This window comes from Ursus americanus, chromosome 10 (genome assembly GCF_024610735.1).
Source record: "Ursus americanus isolate L20-20 chromosome 10, mUrsAme1.1.p, whole genome shotgun sequence".
In the NCBI taxonomy this organism is placed as follows: Eukaryota; Metazoa; Chordata; class Mammalia; order Carnivora; family Ursidae; genus Ursus; species Ursus americanus.
Window position 1 is genome coordinate 8700781 of NC_142136.1, and position 22845 is coordinate 8723625.

The following is a 22845-nucleotide window of genomic DNA, read 5'->3' on the forward strand; positions in this document are numbered from 1 at the left end:
AAACTAATGCTTTCATGAGAACAAAAACATGTTTATTTGAAATATGATTCCTCTGAATTTCATTCTTCTACCCTCCCCTTTCTTCTCTACTAGTTAAAACAGAAATATATCCATTTTGTGGAATAAGTTTTTACTCCTATTAGGACACTGTGCAAAGGTAAATCATTCAAGAGCAGGTTAGAGCAGCCTTCCTCTATAGATGTCACTTCAAGTTCATTGAATCATTACTTCGAAAACCAAAAAGGGGCCAAAGTTCAGGGTAACCACTTATGACTGTGAGCATCACGGCATGTAATAAAATAGTCATAGAGCTACCGTTTATTGGATTTGAGAAGGTCATTCTGAGGAGGGCTCAAGGCTAAGTGCCTAAGTGTATCGTGGATAATGCTTTGGATTTGTGAGTACCTTTTAAGAACATCTTTGCAAAGCAGATGACAGCCATGGAAAACAGAACACACACACACACACACACACACATTCACATAGACCTTTTTTACTATCATTTTGGCTTTTCTTCTGAAATTTTATCTCTATTCTACAAAATGCAAACATAACAGAGACAGTTTCTCAGCAGCTATTGAGGAATGAAAAAACAACAGGAGTTGGTCTTTGATCTTTCCACCATATTCCAGGTGGAATGAAAAGAACACGCTCTACTTGGCAACTGGTGTGTATGTGGACACATAAGCGCATATATATCGCATCTGTTGTTAGCCCTGCACTCAGAGGAAGCCAGGGATCAATTGCTAATTGAGATCTGCCACTGATTTCAAACATTTCATATCATGTAATCATTTTACCCTCTTCACTCACTATAAACCTTGTTAAAATGTTATTTAAGCTACTTTCTCTGCCTGTTTCTCCCCATCTATTGATAAAGGAGTTTTAAAAGCATGAACTCACCAAGAGGTAGGCACCATGACATGATACAGCAAAGGTTAAATAAAGGTTTACATACTACACAAACTGTCCTTCAAAGCCTGCATCAACAAAGCCTACTCATATCGTGGTTAGGTCACCTACTAGATGGCTTTTGCGTGAAGGGTATAATATCCAGCTTGCTTGATACTCCATATATTTTGGGTCCCAGCAGGAACCTAAGGGAATAGACACATGTGTCTGGGCATGTTCAGTGAACTGCTATGGTAAGCCTATCATGAGCTTCTTTGGAAGAGCCACTAAGGTGCTACCTCTTAGAGACCTCACCAAAGAGAAGAGGAGGCAGGCAGAATGAGCATGACCTGAAGGAAAGCCTCAGCATCAGAGTGTTCTCAGTTGGACTGAGGCCTGCAGAAAGAAGGCACTGTTGGGGGGAAGGAAGGGAATGGAAAAAAGCTGTTTCACTAAAACCACACTGTTTAGGAAAGTACCTCTCTTCCTGCTCCCAGAAATGATGATGATGATAATAATGATGATGATGATGATGATGATGATGATGATGATAAAAGTGGGGGAGAGAGAAGCTAGAGGACAGCTGTCATTCCCTACTTCACAATAAAATGCAATGTAGCTCCCATCATCACTGGACTCTGATCTGCAAATATAGCAAAGCCCAAAGGCTGCCTTGTTAAAGTGGAGGGGTTGTGTTAGCATCTGGCAGCAATAGACACACTTACAAGCACATCTGGGGAATTTCTGAAGTATTCAAAGTCCTGTGTGAGTATCTTGGGACAAGTGAAGTTTGGGTCCATGTTCACATTAAAGTGCTCCCATTTGTACACACAACACAGGGAGGCTGGAAGAGTCTCAGGACATATATATTTCCCTACGTAATACCTTAGAAACTTAAATGACCATCAGATATATGTGAGTTGGGATCTATAATCCACATGATCAAATGCAGATTGCATTTTCACAAAATTTATTAGCTGTCCACTGCATATGAGGACACTGTGCTAAGTGCTCTATAGAATTTTAAAGATTTTTTAAATATGGTACTTTTCGATACTGAACATGATATATTACTGATCGTATATTTGCATGCAGTCATATATAAGAACCCCACCTCCCGAACTTCTACTTTGACGTCTGGCAACTCTAGACCTTCAAGTCACTTCTATCAACCAAATAAGTCAGTTACAAAGGAGATTGTTGTCAATAAGTCCATGCACTTTACTCTCAAGAAATGAAGTCACCCTCAAAGGAGAATTGCAGGCTTAGTGTGATGTACAAATTTAGGGTCATTGATTTCAGGTTTAACTATCTGCTTTCTCCTGGTAACCAACAGCATAAGAAGTGACAACTGACAGCAAGGGGGGACCAGGCTGAGAAACTAAACACTATGACAGTCCCATGTCCTTGTTTGAGGTGATATGCTGAGGTACCTCCAGGACCCCAAGGGCACATACATGTCAAAACATGTCAGCACAATGTCCCATGTTCGGCTAACATCTCCAAGTTATCCCAAGGAGGTGGGGTGCCTTCTGTCTCTTTTGGTGACCTGGGTGACATATAGATACACCACCTTTAAGATTCTCATCATTTCTCTAAAAATGTTCAACAACTACTTGCAGGCTAAAATCCAGGATGTCCCTCCCAGAACCAGAGTGACATGCAGAGAAATGAAGACCTAGACCACCTGGCCTGAGTTAAACAAGTTAGAAATAAAACCAAATGAGAATCCAGGTTCTGATACCTGAGCGGGATATGAATAGCAGTGACAGAGCTTAGAACCTGAACAAGATTTTCATCTCCAGCTTCACATTCGGCAAGTGAAGTAACTGAGATCTAGAGACAGAAGTGACTTGCTCAAGGTCACAATTTCAGTGAACAGTAGAATTGGGGCAAGATTGCAGGTCTCAAGGATTCTAGTATTACATTCTTTTCATCAAAATACGCTGTATCTTTTCTAAGATAGTTTAATAGAACTTCCATCCCACAGGCTAAAAGCTGTCACTCAGGCTCCCTCTCACAATTGGCATACTATTTGAAGTAGCTACTGCTCCTGCTTGCCTTCATCTAAGTAAAACCAAAGGAAGGAAACTGGCTGGATTAACTCACTATAAGCAAATGTACAGTTTTCAATACCTGAAGCAGATATTTTAAGCAATTGCTGCCACATACGTGTCGATTTGAGAGATTTAATGATAAGAAATGATGCCTTACCTACAACCTATGGGAACAAGAGTCTTAAAGGAAATGGGAGACAAGCATACACACATCTTCCTTTTCCAGTGTTCAAGAACCTACTATGTATCAGGGCTCTGCCTACAGTTCAAGTACGCTTAGATCTTAAATGGAAATGGCTCAGAGTCTCAAAGGGTGACCCCAAGTCTTCTAACAGAGCCTGTGAAATTTAATAATTGGGAGGCTATCACCAAATCTCATTTATCGCTGGTTTAAATGAAATAGATCACAATTAATAAAGAGCCTGCAAATTAAAGTAACCCAGCAGTCTTAACTAGCAATTAAAATGACTTTTTTTTTCCTATCAAAGGTGAAACCATATGCTGGAGCAGATTTTGTCACGTACAAGATAAATGAGCAGTTTGGCTCAGCAGGGAATAATTCCAGTTCATACTGAAGGATCACTTTCAGTATCAAAATCTTTTTCTCTCAGTGTCAAGATCCTGATACTGATTACCTGAAGACACAGGGGCTCAAGAGCCTTCCCTGTGAGGATACAAACACAGGTATGCATTCCCCTCATTCCTCCTCACACCCTCAGAGTAGTAAAGGGAGAAATGGAAGTCTGATATTATCTGGGTTGTGTTCAGAACCTAAACACCAGCAAAAGCTTCACCTTCCTTGCTGCTACTTATGGGAGGACCCAACACTATTACAGAAGTACCTAGGGAATGGGGAGCAGGCTAGGAGGGAAACATGCCTGCCAACATCTAATCCAGATGGATGCCCATTTTATTCAGCCAAAAGATCCCTAAGAACACTTGGAAGGAATAAGATGAGCTCTGGGAAGTGCCAATCATCTTCTAGGAGAGAAGAAGGTAGAGGCCCATGAAGCTGGACATAATGCTCATATAATATTAATACAACATCACACAATGCTTTGTGAGCTCAGCTGTTCGGAATATTTCTGCCCAAGAACCTGACTTGCCTCTAAGTCTTCACTTTTCCCAGGTAAGAGAGAGTAGAAATAGTGGAGGTGGCCTGCCTGATAGAAAGACAGGAAATGATTACTAATAGAAGACAAAAAGAAGAGGTATGCAGAAGAAAAAAAGAAAAAAAAGATGATAGATGGACAGATGGATGGATGGGGATATAGACAGATTTATACACATGTACACATAACGGGGATGGGCTGGATAGATGGCTGGACCAGTGAACAATCAGTTTTTAGACTCTTACTTGGCTCTGGTCACTGAACATGGAGTTTCCAGTGCACCATCTCATGTGAACCATCTGTGATGGCATGGCTATTTTGCCTATTTTGCACATAAAGAGACTATCAACACTATTAATAACATTGTCAGGGTTAGAGTTAAACTCTGGTTCTATGTAGCCACAAAACCTTTGCGTTTTCCACCAGCCACATTGCTTCTCATTCAAGGTCATGCTGAAATCTGGAAGACACTGTATTAGAGAAAAGAACACAAGCCATATAGACTTGTTCTGTGAGTGCATAATCATAAACTACACCATCAAATCAACACAATCATTGAACACATGCATTCTACTGAAAGCCAAGATAAAAAGGCAAGAGAACACAAGAGATTCCTCACAAACCTCTCCCTACTTGATGGCAAGCAGGTGAGAAGCACATTCTGTCCAATATCGTCTTTCACCACCCCTATCCTCCATGCCCTCCCAGTGCCCACGCCCCACCTCTCCCATTTTTCACTCCAGCAGTTTTCACACTGGATGTATAGGCAAATTGCCCAGGGGTTTTGTTAAAATGCAGATTCTGGTTCAGAAGATCTGGAATCTGAGACCCAGCAGTGCTAACAAGTTCCCAGGTGATGTCAATACTTCTCGTCTGGGGACCACACTTCAGGTAATCAGCCTCCTCTCTATACCCCATTGTTAGAGAAAGTCAACAAGTGAACTATAAAAGGATATTTAACATCATTCTCTGGGCACTAACAATATTTAATACATGTAATAATAAGAAATGTGGATGGAGATTGAGGCTATCCGTATATTTAAAGGAAGAGCATCTGTAAGTTATAGAATCCCTCCAACTATTCCCCAAATTACCCAGCTGCAGTTTTATATTAGTAAAACCAAGAAATGCAGAGTAAAGAAAAGACGCCATCTTGATGCTATTTAAATATATATTTACTTCTTATTCATGATCTTTCACCCATTTAATTTTCTTTAAGAGATTATTCAGGTCACTTTTTAAATGGGTTTCAATGTTTCCAGGGCTGCAGCTTATTACAAAAATGTTCACAGCAGATAGAATCTTGCTTCAGCACAGCACTATTTTCAAGCTGGCAGACACTGAAATCGGTATGCAGATATTGTACCATAAACATTAATTTAGTATTATGTGGAAGGCTGATTGATTAATAAATACATAAGCCAGGAAGCCTAATTTAACTCTTAATTCACTTTTTTTTTATTTCACAGAGAGGGAAAAATTAATCTAGAAGTGTTGATTGATTGAGAGTTTTAGTCTCATCTAGACAGCAATGGAAAATGACTATGAACCTGGGACTTTGCAAACTGCATCATTTGCAAAATAAACCCAATCAACAAATTTCATCACACAGTGATTGATGGTCAGAAAGGAAAGGCTGTAGCAATCATGGAGGAGAAGAATATGTAATCGTCCAAGGAAGCAGCTCACCGTAGAGACTGGATAAAGGACAAAGAATTAGCAAATATTTTCAGCTCAGAGGTGGACATAAATGAAATAAAATACACTTGAAATTTTTTAAAATTAATGAGCATTGGAGCACTCCAGTAGGCTAGCAAATTAGAATTAGTACACCGCATTCTTAAGAACGTACAAAATGTAAACGTGTTTTGTCTGTTGTGGTCCCACAGCAAAGACTGCATGATGTAAAGAACCGACTTACACTCTTGCTATGATCAAAAGGTCACATTTAGAACCAAATGTTCTATATCGAGATTTGAATAGTGCTGAATTTTTTCTAAAAACAAGGGAAGCATGTTCATTGTTCTCTTTTTGAAGAGTAGCAATTAAGCTGAGCAAGGCAATTGCTTATAAATTAGACCTGCATCTCCTTCCTGTGATTCTGGTTTTCCTTTCCAGCTCCTATTTACACAATGACAATCAAGGTCAAGTTCCAAGCCCTAAGCCTCAGAAAGCTGACATCAGAATCATCAATACTGTTTGAGTTTAGTGTGTCCATAGAAGAAAATGGAAGGAAGGAAAGAAGGTAACATTTGAGGACCTACTATAATAAGAACTGTTAAGTATTCTACCAGAGATTCTGATCAAAGTTCTCACATCAACATTTTGTTTTGTTAACCCCATTTTACAAATGAGGAAACAAGATCAGGGATGTTAGGAAGATTGGCCAATGGTGCAACCATTTAGGTTGGGTTCCCTACATGCTCTAAAGCATGCTCTTTCTAGAGCATGCATCAGAATGACCTGCAGAGCTTGTTAAAGCAGATTGTTGGGCCCTATGCTCAGAATTCCTGATTTGGTCAATGCATTTGTTTCCTTTTGCTCCTGTAACAAATTACTGTAAACCTAGTGACTTTAAAACACAAGTTTGTTAGTCAAAGATCTGTGAGTCAGCACAGTTCAAGTGGGTCCCCTGCTTAGGGTCTCAGGGGGCTGAAATCGAGGTGCTGGCAGGACTGCATTCTTTCTTGGAGCCTTGGTTAAGAATCTGCTTCATAGGTCATTCGGGTTATAGGCCAAATTCAGTTCCTTGTGGTTATAGGACTGAGATCTGCATGTCATTGCTGACTGTCAGTCAAGGACAAAGCTTGCCTCTAAATGGTGCCTGCATTCCTTCCCATGCTTTCCTTGTAGCCCCCTCTAGCAAAGCCAGTCCCTCTCACACTCTGAACCTCTCTGACCTTCCCTTCTACTGAATCTCTCTGACTCCAGAAAGAGAAAGCTCTCTACTTTTAAGGACTCATTGTGATTAGACTGGGCCCACTGGATAATCCAGAATAATCTCCCTATCTTAAAAGTTCATAAACCTCAACTACACCTGCAAAGTTCCTCTTGTATGTGATACAGTCACAGGATCCACAGATTAGAGGGTGGACGTGTTTGGTGGTCCCTTACACCTAGTGTAGTCGGTCTGGGCTAGAGTCCCAGAATTTCCATTTCTAATACATTTCTAGCTGATACTGATGCTGCTGGTCCAAGACCATGCTTTGAGAACCCCTGCCCTAGCTTCTTCTACTCCAAGTGTGAGCCATAATATCAGCATCATCTAGGATCTTGTTAGAAATGCAGAATCCTGGGTCTCATCCCAGACTTCACGGATAAGAAGTTGCCGTTTAATAAGATCCCCAGGTAATTTATGTGCACATGAAAGTTTGAGAAGCACTGTTGGAGGGCACTGAAAAACAGGGCAAAAATGGGAGTAAAGTATATGTTTTATTTATTTCCAAAACATTTTGGAAAGATATAACTCCTCCCTTGTCCAGTTATTGCCGTTTATTTTTTCTGGGCAGGAATGGAGTGAGGTATCTTACCTATGAAGTTATACTTGTCGCGAAATCCTGCACTTTCTCTGAGTGGCTTTAATTTGCCTGCCCCGACTCCCAATTTTAATTCAACAGAGGAAAAAAATATCAGTCTGTGAAATGAACCTCAGAAATGTTTGGCAGCCTGGAAAAATTGCAGGTTGGATTCGATTCTTCATTGGGCAGCCTTGACAGGGACGTCTGTCCTTTGCTCATATCCAGGGTTTGATGGGAATAGATTTCCAATGGCAATCAGATGGGGTCCAGGAGGGAATACAGTACAAGCCATCACCCATGACCAGAGACAAGGTGAGCACCGATAGGCGCAGCATACTCTACTTTTACTTTACCATTAATAGGATTTCCTCAGTCTTGGGAAAAGATTCAGCAAAATCTCAGGGCCCCAGAGGAGAAAGAAATATCATTAACCCTTTTATTGAGGATATTATTGGTTTTCTTGAGTTACCATTAGAGGAAAGTGACTGCAGTTAGAATATATTGAAGAAGACGCGAAGTGATGCAGACAGCCTGGGACCAAACACTAAGCTAACTTCTATCTGCGGCTCAAAATGCCTGACTGTAATTACTGAAATCTAATCATTAGACAGCCAGAGAATAGTGGAATATGTTTCAAGATGTAGACATTAACCAAAAATTAATTATCTCAAATCCTCCTGCTTTTTCTTAATTTAAGGTGAGATAAAGAGAACAAAACAAAAATGGACAGATGTTTGGGAGTGAAAATAAGAATATATGAGCACGGTGAAGTGCTCTGAAGTTAACTCCATTGGTATACCACAGACTGACAATCTCTCTTTCCCCCCTCCCTCCCTCCCTCCCTCTCTCTCTCTCTCTCTCTCTCTCTCACACACACACACACACACACACACACAAACACACAATGCTGTTTCTTTTTTAGTATGCCAAGCTCCAGGTAATAAAGACCTATATTGTCTGCTTAAATTGGCCCTTTATTCCAGAATGGGCATAAAGAAACAAGTAAATCATCTCTCATTCCCAGCGCACTCTCTATCCTTGCACACACTCCTCTTTGATCAGATAAGGAGACTGTGGCAGCATTTCCAACACTAAACCAATCCTCTAAAACATCACTAAATTCTCTGTGGGTACTCAATAATAAAAGTGTCATGTATCGACAAAGGATGTCAGCAGCCCAGAAATGCTTAATGAGGTACCTGAAAATGTATGCAAATTATACCAGCCAAGAGTCGATAAGGCAACAGGCCATTCAGGCAAGATATGGGACAAAAGCCAAGAAGATGATAACCACCCCAGAAACCTTGAAGGGAAAAACAATTCCCACCTCCCTGATCAATGCCATTTCCCCACCTCCATTTCTGGAAACTATTTACCTCAAGAAGCATTTACAGGAAAAAAAAAAAAATCAGTTTCCTGAAATCTGAACAGTGTTTACCTTTGAAAACCACCTGGCAAAATAGCTTGGCTTTCAACCCTTCAATGATGTGCTAGTGTTCTTTTTGATCTGTGTTTAACAGGGGTGGGAGAAGAAATAGGAGAGAGTCCAGATCAAAGGTGGGATCTCTCTGGGGTCACTGGGGGAACACAAGATGACCCTACACTGGATTTCTGACCCAACAGGCAGTCATCAGGGGTTGGAATACAGCCAACAAACCTCATGATTTTTGCCCTGTATTTGAGTTTGGGCAATATTCTAATTCTGTTTGATAAATGGTTAGTCTAATGTATCTCTTCTTAAAGACTAGGATATAATATTTGCATTTGTTTTGGACATTGCTGTTCAAAATGCTGCTGCTATTAGCAAGTCTGTTCTGGATCTTCATCTGTGGGCTTCTCTGCAGTGGAGGCCAGCACTGCACTCTTTCATGTAAGCACCATCACAGAAAGGATTTTCCAATTCCTATCATGACCACTCCTCCATTCCTGCTAGCTTTTCATCAGCCTAATTGTTCTTTCTCTTCCCCTTCACTTCCCAAGCAGTTCATTCCTGAAGTCATTAGCTGGGGCAGAGCAAGGTGAGAAACTACAAAGATGGGGATAAGACAGGACCTCAGTAGCCTGAAGTGAGCTGCCAGAGCCCCAGCAGGGTTAGGAGAGTGCTTACCAAGGAGGGGTTAGTCAGCACAGATGTGGGAGTGGGGCATGGGAAAGGAAACTGCAGTGGTGATAGAGATCATTACGTACTAAGGGATCAAGCAACACGTTGATGTATTAAGGGTAAAGGGAGCCAGGTTTCTCTCTGTTTGAGAAGGGGATTACAAACACACAAAAGGAGAAAACTAAAATGAACACTAAGTGTGGGATTGGAAGTAGAAATATTCGTGTTAACTCATGCTTTCCATATATAAAGATGGATTTTACAATACAGATGAAAATGCATACGGATGTGTGTGTATGTGTGTGCATGTGTGTGTGCATGTGTGTATATGTGTGTGTGTACGTATGTGTGTGTGTGCATGTGTGTGTGTGTACATATACATTCCCTAGTTCTAACCATTGAGAACACTCACAAGGAGTAAGATTCCAGCAGCAACGAGCCCACTCAGCACCCAGATCCTAACTCCTAAATACTATTCTCCAGGGGCACTTGGGTGGCTCAGTCAGTTAAGGTTCTGACTCTTGATTTTAGCTCAGGTCATGAACTCAGGGTCGTGAGATCAGGCCCTGAGTCAGTCTCCATGCTCAGGAGGGAGTCTGCTTGAGATTCTCTCTCTCCCTGTTCCTCTGTCCCTCCCCCCACTCATGTCCTCTCTCTATATATTTATATATATTTATTTATTTATATATTTTTTATATATATATATTTATAAAAATAAATGAATCTTTAAATAAAATAAATACCATTCTCCATTAAAAAAAAATAGGACTCCTTGAAGAAATGACTAATTCTAGGGCAGAGCCTAGGAAATTACAAGGTGAACCTGTGATATCTCATTAGACTAGTGAGCAACGGAGCACTCAAAGAATGCTGGGGCCAGATCAAAAGAATACAAGGAAGCTTGCCTGGGCTATTACCAGCCAAATCAGAGACAATTTGAGCATCAAAATAAGTAATGATAATAACAGATTATAACTCTCTGAATAAAAGAGGAAACCCATGAGTTTATACTGATATAAAGTAAAAAAATGAGAAAAAGTTTGCTAAGGAATGGGTTATTTCCATGATTTCAAAGTACCTGCCCAAAGTACTTATTGTTTACAAAAGGCAAAATAATAACTTCACAGTGTGGAAGGTTGGCAGACACAACATTAATCAACTGATCACTGTGAATATTATCAGTAATGGAACAAATACAAATTATTCACAGTCTTGTAAGTTGCAATGAGAAGACAGCACCACTTCCCTGCACTGTGTAACCTGAATCTAAGGATAAGAAAGTATGGGACAAGCCCAAGACAACGAAAGGCAACATGTGATTCTGTACTGGACAACTTTTCTCTAACAGGCATTATGGGGAAAACTGGAAAACTTGAATAGAGTCTAAAGATTTGATGGTTTAAAAGAAAAAAAAAAGAGGAAAAGGTTCTTTGTACTGTTCTTGCAACTTTTCTGGGAGTTTGGGGTTCTTCTCAAGTAAATAAAAAGTCTTTGAAAGAAACTTAATAAAATAAATCACTTGAATCTTAATAATTCTCTCCTTTGGTGATTTCATTCACTCTGAGGTCTGCACAGTCTTCCCTAACCCCATTTACGAGACGACTTCTGCATTAGTGACCTGTTGGTGCATGACAAACCACCCCCAAACATTGTGGCTCAAAACCACCATCTACTTTGGTCAGTATTCTGTGGTTCAGAAATTTCAGATGGGGTCAGCTGGGATTCGTCAGGGAGACGGGGCTGGACTTACATGTTTGCAGTCAGCTTCCAGTCCTCCAGATAGGTGCTCCTGCTTCGTGGAGTTAGTGGGTACCAGCAGAGACCACAAGGGCAAGCAGACACCTGTTGGTCAGGATCTAGCCAGCTAGGCTGGGCCTGTTCCTATGGCTGCTCAGGGCTCCAAGAAGAACAAGACAGCAAGGATGATTTCCTCCTGTTTGCAATAAAAATAAGAATAAATATTTCGTAGGATTTTTATGGAGATTAAACAAGATAATGTACTGTTGACCCTTCACACACAGTAGGCATTCAATAATTTTTTCATGCTCTCTATCCCTTCCCTAGGCAAAACCTACTCCCCTCTTACAATTTCTTTCTTGACAGTGGTCCTGGCAAGTGGAAACATTGTGATCATTTTCAAATTTTCCTTTTCTTTTACCCACAGCCTGCCCACCTAAAGCAAAGGGCTTATATCACAGTCCTCTATAACTTTTTTAATTTTTAAAAGGTTTTTGATAATCAGATTGAGTTCATTCCAATTCTGCAATCTTATTCAGCACACTATGGATGAACACCTCACCTTTCTGGCCTTTTGTCAGAGCTGAAAATCTTCCTCCATCCCCTGTGTTGGGCTTGTCAGCTCCCACAGCCGGGTGAGTCAGACCATATTCCTGAGCTCTCCTCCTCAGTGTGCCCAGCCGCTTCACTCAGATGATTCACCTCAAAGCTTTAGCCTGGTGGTATAACACAGGGCTCAAGTTAACTGGACTACGTGGATTCAAGTTTCATCGCCAGCACTTACTAACCGTGTGGCCATACACAAGGTCCTTAATTTCTCTTCATTTCCTCATCTGTAAAATGGGAGTGACGACCACAGTGTGCCTTGGGAGGTGTTGGAGGATTAAACGAGAAAACCTACAGAAAGCACTTAGTCTGTGCCTGGTGCCTGCCAAGGACTTTAATAAGGGTTAACCATTCCTACTGCCCCCTTGGGCCAATCCTTTTCTCACCATCTCTGCTTGCCACTCCCTTGGTCCAGGCTCTTACCATCCCCTGGGGCACAGGCACCATCAGCATCTAACTGAAACCCAGCCCCTAGCATGGTCTCCTCGAATCCATCCTCCCCTACCCCTCCACCAGAGAAACCAGTGCAAGGGGAAAAGGTCCAGATAACTTCTCCCTACTGAAAGCCTCATCTACAGCTGTCTTCCCAAACTATTTGGGACAAAGAATTAGTATATTTCCCAACCAAAGATCAATAATAGAACATGTCCTTGTAAAACACAATAAAAATTAATTACTGGAAAATTTTCATGTAAAAAACAAAGTACAAGCCCAAGATTTCTATTATTAGATCTATTTATTAGATTAATAGGCATAAATGCTCCCTCAAATTGCTTTGACAGTTTCTAAACACACTTATTTTCAGTTTCATTCATCTCTCTTTGGGCTCATAGCAAATAGTCATGAACTGAAAACTATACTTTCTCCCTTCAGAAGCACTGTCAGGTGCCCTACACTACTTCAGTTCTGGCTAGTCTCCTGTTGAATTATTCCCAACTGTTTATATATATATATAAACATACACATACGTTTTATATAAATATATATTGTGCTTATATATATTTATATATATATACACACATACATACATGTATGTGTGTGTATATATATATATGTTGTATGATATATATATTTATAAAAAATTAATTCTTGGGGTTTCCCCAGCATACAATGTTTCTATCTCTACTCTTTCCCACATGCAATTCCCCTTCCCATCTTTGTATCCAGAAAACTCCAAAACATCTTTTGAGATTTTATGCAGGTGTTGCATGGCCTGAAGTTTTGCATATCTGCTGTTGGTACTGAGGCTCTGTCCCTGGCACTGTGGCTGATTGCCACCACTGTCCTGACATGCTTCTTGTTTAACTGCCAGCACTCCAGTTGCTATGGTCCCACTCTGTCTTAATAGCCACTGATGGCTAAGTCCTACTACCACCACCAGAGCTGCTGCAGTACTAGTGCTCATATACTAAAGGACAACTTCCCCCTGAGTGACTAAAGCCATTTGACACTTTTAGTGAATCCTGCTTATTCCAAGAGTTCTGTCTCTTCTCCTAGGATAGCTGGGGCAATAAACTTGGAGACCTATTCAGATAATATTTAAAGGACACCAGCCTGTATATCAAAAGCTTTGCCAAATGCCTACTCTATACCTGACACCCAGCTGGATGTGGTAAATACAGAAGTAAAGACACAGCCCCTTCAGAAAAGTAACGTGTAGAGCAGTTCAAGAAGCACTAGAATCACAGAATGTACAAGTGGTTATAGTAATTCAAGGAACAGCATATAAGTGGTGGTATAGATTCTAGTGCTGGGTCTGCATGAGTCTCATTTCTGCACATCTTCTGCACAGAGGCACTGACAACCTTTTCTCTCTTTTCAAAGATGTTTGTACAGTGAACAGCCTTGAAAAATAGAAATAATGTCTCCTTCTAGAGCAAAGGGAAGAAATGTTTGTTGTGCAGTGTAACAAAAATAGTGTCTCCCTCCTGGGCAAAAGTTGGGCAGGTTTTCTGGCATGCCATTTATTGTAAAAGAGGTTTCCTAAGGTCAGGTGTCCTTAGCTTGAAGCAAACCCGGTACATACGCAGCATCCAGGACCATGTGTTGCCCCATGGTGCTCGGGTGGGGAAGCGGGGGCGCAGATAGCTGACATGAGCATGAAGTGGGGAGTAATAAAATCCTTGGTCTCTGTGGGGAGTAATAAAGTCCTTGGTCTCTTACCCAGAGTGTCGTGCCTTCTATCAGATCCATGAAACTGTGGTGGACTAACATGTTAGCTTGAAAGTAGGATAAAATCTAAGAGCCCTCAGAGTTCTTGACATTTAGATGGGGTCGGGGAATTATTTCAGGGTCCTAACACCCACTTGAGCTAAAACATGAAGGTTTTGTGTAAGTTAGCCTCCAGGGCATTCTAGAACACAAAGTAAAGACCATATGGAAGGGCGAAAGGGTACAACCACACAGTGCATTTAGGAAAATTCAAGTAGAACAGGTTGACCAGATCACTATCAAAGGTTTTCCATGCAGTCATGAAACTAAATCAGCATATTCAATTTAGCCTCAAGGTCCATTTTAAGATAAAACTTTTAATAATATTAACCACAGTCTTTGAATTAGTTAATACAGTACTTCCCAACCAAACTGATGAAGAAAAACTGTTCTGTGTCATGTTAATTGCTGTGCCAATAAAAATAGACTTCCCTACAGTTTTTTTTTTCTTTTTTTCTTTTTTTCTTTTTTTTTTAAGATTTTATTTATTTGACAGAGAGAGACACAGCGAGAGAGGGAACACCAGCAGGGGGGGTGGGAGAGAGAGAAGCAGACTTCCCACTGAGCAGGGAGCCTGATGTGGGGCTCGATGTGGGGCTCAATCCCAGGACCCTGGGATCATGACCTGAGCCTAAGGCAGACGCTTAACACCTGAACCACCCAGGCGCCCCCTACACAGTTTAGTTTCTTAATTGCAATCACAGTTCAATAGGTTTTGGTGTTTTGGTTTGGTTTGGGGTTGTTGTTTTTTTTTTTTTTTCACTGAAGCCCTTCTCAATACTTCAATATGGAAAATATTTTTTGAATCTCCAAAGAGGAAAGTTAGCATACAGGGTAGACCAAGCTAATCTGATCACAAATCCTTTGTTTGAGGAACTCTGATTAATATTTCCCAGAATCATTGTTCTGCTCTTCCTGATATGAGTAATGTTTGTATAATCCATTTAAAAATCACTATGGCATTATAAGCAAACAAATCAAATGATAATTGAATAAAATTAATCTTTGTCTAGATTTGCTTTAAAATGTGTCTATGGGATTAGGATTCTGTGGTCCTAAACCTTCATAATCTAAAAAAAAAGTGGAATTCCATAAAGGTTTATGTGCATCTCTGCTCCCATGGCCTAAAAATTAAATCATTTTATTAATTACACAGGAATATTTAAGTATTTCAGTCATACATCCTCACCTCTAGTTGACTAAACTATTCCAAGATCAATTCACACCATATATATATGTGACATAGAGAGAGATAGATAAATAGATAACAATAAATATATTTGAGATCTACCCTATATAATTCAGACATTATTCACTTTGCCAAAAGAATGCACTTGGAGTTTTATTATGCTCCAGGTCACTGAAAATGGAGCATAGCATACTTGCATTATTTCAATGTGGAAAGATATACAATATATATCATACTATGTGTATTATATATAAATGTATATGTATCGTATATATACATTTCAGAAACACCTATGCAAATTCTTTCAACCTAAAACCAAAAGGATTAGGAAATCAACTAAGACAAAGTTGATAACCCTTTTGATTTTTGACCACTTTATAACTGAAACAATGGTTTAACCATTGCTACAAGTACACACTACAATATAAATGTAAGTAACATTTCATCAAAGTTGTAGGGAAAATTGCTATTTTTCACATTGAAAAGCTCTCTTGGGCAAATATATTTGGAAGAGTTTTCATCCTCTATTGAATGGCAAAGATTCAACATGTTGGCTCTCTGCTGTCTATAAATTCACCTTTGAATCACCCCTAGCATGGAGCTATCATACAGAAGACAGTTGATCTATTGATTAAATAAATAAATGAACTTTTCACCTTTTAGTTGATATAACTAATATTATACAATTTTAAGTACTTGTACTGATTTCTACGAAATTCTCTACCACCAATCCATTTCATCCAAATGGATTAAAAAGTTCATTAAAAAAACAGAGATATGCGAAAGAAATGTTTAAATGGTTCATCAGACATAATAAATTACTAAAATCCTGAGGATTATATGAAAAATTAGTTAAACAAAACAACATAGTGAACATAGATAATATTCTGCTTATATAAGTTATACATTTAAGTTGAAATGTAAATATGTCACTGTAGATTTTTAGTGAAATTGTTAATAGTGTTTTACAATGTTCATTTATTGCAATTTTTGAGCTTCTTATGGTAAGTAGCATTTATTTCATGTAATCCTCTGGATTTTATGAAGCTGGGCGGGGTTGTGGGTTTTTTAAGATTTGATTTCTTTATTTTGAGAGACAGAGAAAGCAAGCATGAGTGGGGGGAGACACCGAGGGAGAGGGACAAGCAGACTCTGCACTGAACATGGAGCCCAGCACAGGGTTTGATCCCAAGGCCCTGCAGTGATGACCAGAGCTGAAATCAAGACTCAAACACCCAACCAACTGAGCCACACAGGTGCCCCTAATCCTCTGGATTTTAACAAAGTAATATTTTGTCATGACAAGAAGTTAGACATTTATGCTGAAATCAATAAAAGATTTTAAACCACATAGGTGACTTTTCTGTCCCTATCTCCAAATGACTTCCATGTCTCTCTGGTTCATGGGCTTAGGTTCTTCATTTGTATGAGTTAGTTTTGGTGTAGCCAAGATAATCCTCAGTGGCAACACCCTCTTCACCAGTGTGCATGTATAAGGACTCACTGCCACACATATCCCTAAATTATCTGTGCTTATTAGGCTCACATCTGTCCTACAGAAAGATGAAAATCAATAATTCCCAACCTCAATGAACAGATGATCTATATTTGAAGACAGTCATATACAAAATTAACTGTTCTAGATTCTGGGGAAGACGGCAGAGTAGGAGTACCCTAAGCTCCCCTTGTCCCACAGATACAAGTAGATGGCACCCACATCAGTGTAGATAATCCAGAGAAAAACCCAAGGACTGTCAGAACAAACTCTCCACAGTTAAATGTAGAGAACGGGCCACATTGATGTGGAGCATTTTTCATGTGTCTGTTGGCCATTTGTATGTCTTCTTTGGAGAAAGGTATGTTCACTTCATCTGCCCATTTCTTGACTGGATTATTGATGAATACGTACCATATACATCCACATGGATGGAACTGGAGGTTATTATGCTAAGTGAAATAAGCCAATCAGAGAAAGACAATTATCATATGGTTTCACTCATGTGTGGAATATAAGAAATAGCACAGAGGATCATAGGGGAAGGGAGGGAAAATTGAGTGGGAAGAAATCAGAGAGGGAGACAAACCATGAGAGACTCTTGACTCTGGGAAACAAACTGAGGAGTTTGGAAGGGGAGGTGAATAGGCAGATGGGGTAATGGTGTGATGGGCATTAAGGAGGGCACATGATGTGATAAGTATTGGATGTTACACGCAACTGATGAATTACTGAACAGTACATCTGAAACTAATGATGTACTATATGTTGGCTAATTGAATTTTAATTTTTTTAAAAAGGCAAAAAAAAAAAAAAAGAAGAACAGTCTACATTGAAAAGGGTGGGAAGGATGGAGGCACAATTGGGAGCTAAAGGGCCTCACTGGACTGTCTGCAGAAGGGAGAAATGCCAGGGTGGAGAAGGGAAAGAAACAGACACCCAGGCACCCCAGGCACAGGGAAAACAAACCCCATAACATTTGGCTTTGAAAACCAGAGGGGCTGGAATTTCATGAGTTCTTACAATCAGCAGGGCTTAACACCTGGAACTTTAAAAAATCAGCAGGCTCCTAGAAGAGCCAGGAGGGCGAGAAGAAACAGAGTCCCCACCCTTAAAGAGACAGTACAGCAAAGAGACCTGCAGAGAAACAGCATAGAAGCAGCAGTTTGAAAAATGCTTGGGGTATACAGGAAGATTTGTTTACTAATCTCAGAGCATGTGCGGGAGGGGCAGAGATATTGGGAGACTTCTCCAGGCACAAAAGAGCTGGTAGGGGCCATTTCCTTTCCCTACACCCCAGCATTGACACACAGACACCAGCCAGAACTAGTCAGCACTTATACTTGCCACCTAATTTACTAATAGCCCACCCCATGCCACATTTTCCTACAGACATGCCCCCTCTAGCCAGGCCTCTGCTCCAAGTCCCCTCCCACAGCAGACCCACACAAACTTTGCTAACACCACATGTCCCACCCCCACCCCCCACATAGCTTCTGCAGATCCACCCCCCTCCAACCTGGCCTGCCTCAGCCCCTAGCAGTTTCTTTCCCACAAGCCCAGACCTTGCTAGCACCACGGGCCCCAGGCCCCAGTTCTCCTACAGAGCTACTCCCTCCAATATGTTCTTGGCTAAAACCTATCCAAAACAGTGCCACAAGCCTGGCAGAGTGTAAGCAGCCCCAAGAGGGGCCAACACCACTCCAAAGTGACTCCTACCCCAGGAGGAGGGAAACATAACCACACACGCAGGTCTGACTGAGGTCCCACCAGTGAGCTGTGAGACAGACATCTGGTCTTACTGCAGGCCCTGCCTCCCAATGAAAGCTTCTCAGGGGACGACACAGGAAAACCACCTTGAAGTTCAGCGCTACTGCATCTCTGGCAAACACCCGGCCTGACTCAACTCAAACCCAACGTGGCCCCAGACTGGCCCACTAACAACACAGGCAAAGAAAACCATTGCAGAGGACTGGGCTGAAGAGGAAAGCAGCTCAGCCACAACAGTAGGGCACATGCAACACACACAGGAGACCATCCTGAAGCACCAGATTCTAGGTAACAGAGAACATCACACTGCAGGGCATAAGAGGACCTCTTCTTTGTAAGGCCATTACTTTCAAGAACAGGAGACATAGCTGATTTTCCTAACATAGAGAAACAGACACAGAGATTTAGACAAAATGAGGAGACAGAAGAGTATGTCTCAGATAAAGGAACAGGACAAAATCACAGCAACACAGAAATAAATAATATTCCTGATAGAAAATTTAAAGTAATGGTCATAAATATAATCACTAGACTTGAGAAAAGAATGGAGGACCTCAGTGAGACCCCTAACAAACAGATAGAAAACATAAAAAAGAACCAATCAGAGATGAAGAATTCAATAAATGAAATTAAAAATACACTAGATGGAATAAATAATAGACTAGAAGAAGCAGAAGAACAGATCAGTGACCTGGAGAACAGAGTAATGGAAAGCAATCAAGCTGAACAAGAGAGGAAAAAAATAAGAAGAAAAAATAAAAATTCACTTAGGGAACTCAGTGACAACATCAAGCATAATAACATTCACATTATAGGGATCCAAGAAGAAGAAGGTTTGGGGTGAAGGGGGGCAAAAAATTTATTTGAAGAAAGAATAGCTGAAAATGTCCTAAATCTTAAGAAGGAAACAGAAATCCAGATCCAGGAAGTACAGAAAGCCCCCAACAAAGTCAACCTAAGCAGGACCACACATAGTAATTAAAATGACAAAAATTAGTGATAAGGAAAGAATTTTAAAATCTCCAAAATAAAAGAAAACAGTTACATACAAGGGAAACCCCATAAGTCTATCAGCTGATTCTTCGGCAGAAACTTTGTAGGTCAGAAGGCATGATATATTCAAAGTGCTGGGGGAGGGGAGGAGACCCTGCAACCAGGAACACTCCATCCAACAAGGCTATCATTGAAAATAGAAGGAGAGATAAAGAATTTCCCAGACAAACAAAATTAAAGGAATTCACGACCACTGAACCAGCCTTACAAGAAACGTTAAAGGGGACTCTGACTGGAAAGGAGAGTCCATAAGTAAGAGTAAGAAAAGTAGGAAGCACAAAAGCAGTAAAAATAAGCATATCTATAAAAATCAGTCAAGGGATTCACAAAATAAAAGGATATAAAGCATGACACCACATACCTAAAACATATGTTTTAGGAAGAGAGGAGTAAAGAATGGGTTCAAACTTAAGCAACCATCAACTTAATATAGACCCCAATATGCATAAGATGTTATATTCAAGCTTGATGGTAACTACAAATCAAAATCCAATGACAGATATGCAAAAATTATAGAGAAAGGAATCCCCAGTATATCACTAAAAAAGGCCAGCAAACCATGAGAGAAGATAGCAAGAGAAGAAAGGAACAGAAAAGAACTAAAAACAAAAACAAAAACAAAGAACCTAAAACAAGAAACAAAATGGCAATAAGTATATCCCTGTCAATAATTACTTTCAAAAAAAAATTACTTTCAATGTAAATGAACTAAATGCTCCAACCAAAAGACTTAGGGTGACACAATGAATAAAAAAGCAAGACCCATCTATACCCTGCCTACAAGGGACTCATTTCACACCTAAAGACACTGCAGATTGAAAGTGTAGGGATGGAAGAGAATTTATCATACAAACAGAAGTGAAAAGAAAGCCAGCATAGTAATACTTATATTGGACAAAACAGACTTTAAAACAAAGACTATGACAAGAGACAAAGAAGGACACTATATAATCAAAACGATCCAATAAGAAGATAAAACAATTATAAATATGTATGCATCATCATGGGAGCACCCAGATATATAAAGCAGCTAATAACAAACATAAAGGAAGTAATTGATAGCAATATGGTAACAGCAGGGGACTTTAACACCCCACTTATATCAATGGATAGATCATCCAAACAGAAAATCAAGAAGGAAACTGTGGCTTTGAATGGCAAATTGGACCAAATAGATCTAACAGAAAAATTCAGAACATTCCATCCTAAAACAGCAGAATACACATTCTTTTCAAGAATACATGGAACATTCTCCAGAATAAATCACATATTAGATCATAAAACAAATCTTGACAAATTCAAAAAGAGTGAAGTCAGAACCTGCATTTTTTGTTAACACAACACTCAAAAACTAGAAATCAATCACAAGAAAAAATAACCTAGAAAGAACACAAATACATGAAGGTTAAAAAACATGCTATTAAACAGTGAATAGGTCAACCAAGAAATCAAAGAGGAAATCAAAAAATACATGGAGACAAATGAAAATGAAAATAAAACAGTCCAAAATCTTTGGGATGCTGCAAAAGCTGTTTTAAGAAGAAGTTTTTATAGAAATACAGGCCCACCTCAAGAAGCAAGAAAAATCTCAAATAAACAATGTAACCCTACACCTAAAGGAGCTAGGAAAAGAAGAAGAAAAAAAAAACAGAAACAAGAAAAATTTTTAAATTAGAGCAGAAATAAACAAAATAGAAACTAAAAAAATAATAGAACACATCAATGAAACCAGGACCTGGTTCTTTCAACAGATCAACAAAGTCAATAAATATTTAGCTATACTCATAAAAAAAAAAAAGGAGAGAGGACTCAAATAAACTAAATCAGAAATAAAAGAGGAGAAATAACAACCAACACCACAAAAATATAAAGGATTGTAAGAGAATATTATAAAAAATGATATGCCAAGAAAGTGGACACCTAGAAGAAATGGATAAATTCCTAGAAATATATAATCTCCCAAAACTGAATCAGGAAGAAATAGAAAATTTGAACAGACTAGCAAATGAAATTGAATCAGTAATCAAAAAACTCTCAAGAAAAAAAAGGCCAGGATCAGACAGCTTCACAGATGAATTCTATCAAACATTTAAAGAAGAATTAATACCTATTCTTTTAAAACTATTCCCAAAAATACAAGAGGAAGAAAAGTTTCCAGATTCATTCTATGAGGTCAGCATTACCCTAACACTAAAACAAGATAAAGGGGCACCTGGGTGGCTCAGTCAGTTAAGCATCTGCCTTTGGCTCTGGTCATGATCCCTGGGTCCTGGGATCGAGCCCCACATATTGCTCCATACTCAGGAGGGAGCCTGCTTCTCCCCCTCCTCCCTTCTTGTGCTCGCACTTGCTAAATCTATCACTATCTCTGTCTCTCTCTCTCTCTCTCAAATAAATAAATAAAATCTCAGATTTCAAGATATACTACAGAGCTGTAGTAAACAAAACAGTGTGGTAATGTCACAAAAATAGACATACAGATCAATGGAACAGAACAGAGAGCCCAGAAACAAACCCATGATTATAAGGGCAATTAATCTTCAACAAAGGAGGAAAGAATATGCAATGGGAAAGACGCAGTCTCTTCAACAAATGGTGTTGAGAAAACTGGACAGCAACATGTCAGAAAATGAAACTAGGTCACTTTCTTCCACCATATGCAAGAATAAACTCAAATTAAGGACCTAAATGTAAGATCAGAAACCATAAACATCCTAGAAGAGAGGGCAGGCAGTAATTTCTCTGACATCAGCCATAGCAACATTTTTCTAGATATGTTTCCTGAGGCAAGGGAAACAAAAGCAAAAATAAACTAGTGGGACTTCATCAAGATAAAAATCTTCTGCATAGCAATGGAAACAATCAATAAAACTAAAAGATAACCTACTGAATGGGAGAAGATATTTGCAAATGACATATCTGATAAAGCGTAAGTATCCAAAATATATGAAGAACTTTTACAATTCAACACCAAAAAAATAAATAATCTAATTAAAAATGAGCAGAAGACATGAACAAACATTTCTCCAGAGAAGACATACAGATGACCAACAGACGCATGAAAACATGCTCTGCCTCACTAATCATCAGGAAGATGCAAATCAA

At 39.6% G+C, this 22845-nt stretch overlaps 1 protein-coding gene across 1 annotated transcript in view; it reads right to left on the minus strand.

Annotated features, from left to right (window-relative positions):
• The window catches only part of ERCC5 (ERCC excision repair 5, endonuclease), a 153411-nt gene that overhangs the window by 34337 nt on the left and 96229 nt on the right, over positions 1–22845 (minus strand). Inside the window, exons 17-18 of the mRNA XM_045812782.2 lie at positions 11979–12132; positions 11430–11612 (exon numbers count right to left, since the gene is read on the minus strand). The gene's annotated coding sequence lies outside the window, so the exon portion shown is untranslated. The remainder of the gene's footprint in view (positions 1–11429; positions 11613–11978; positions 12133–22845) is intronic.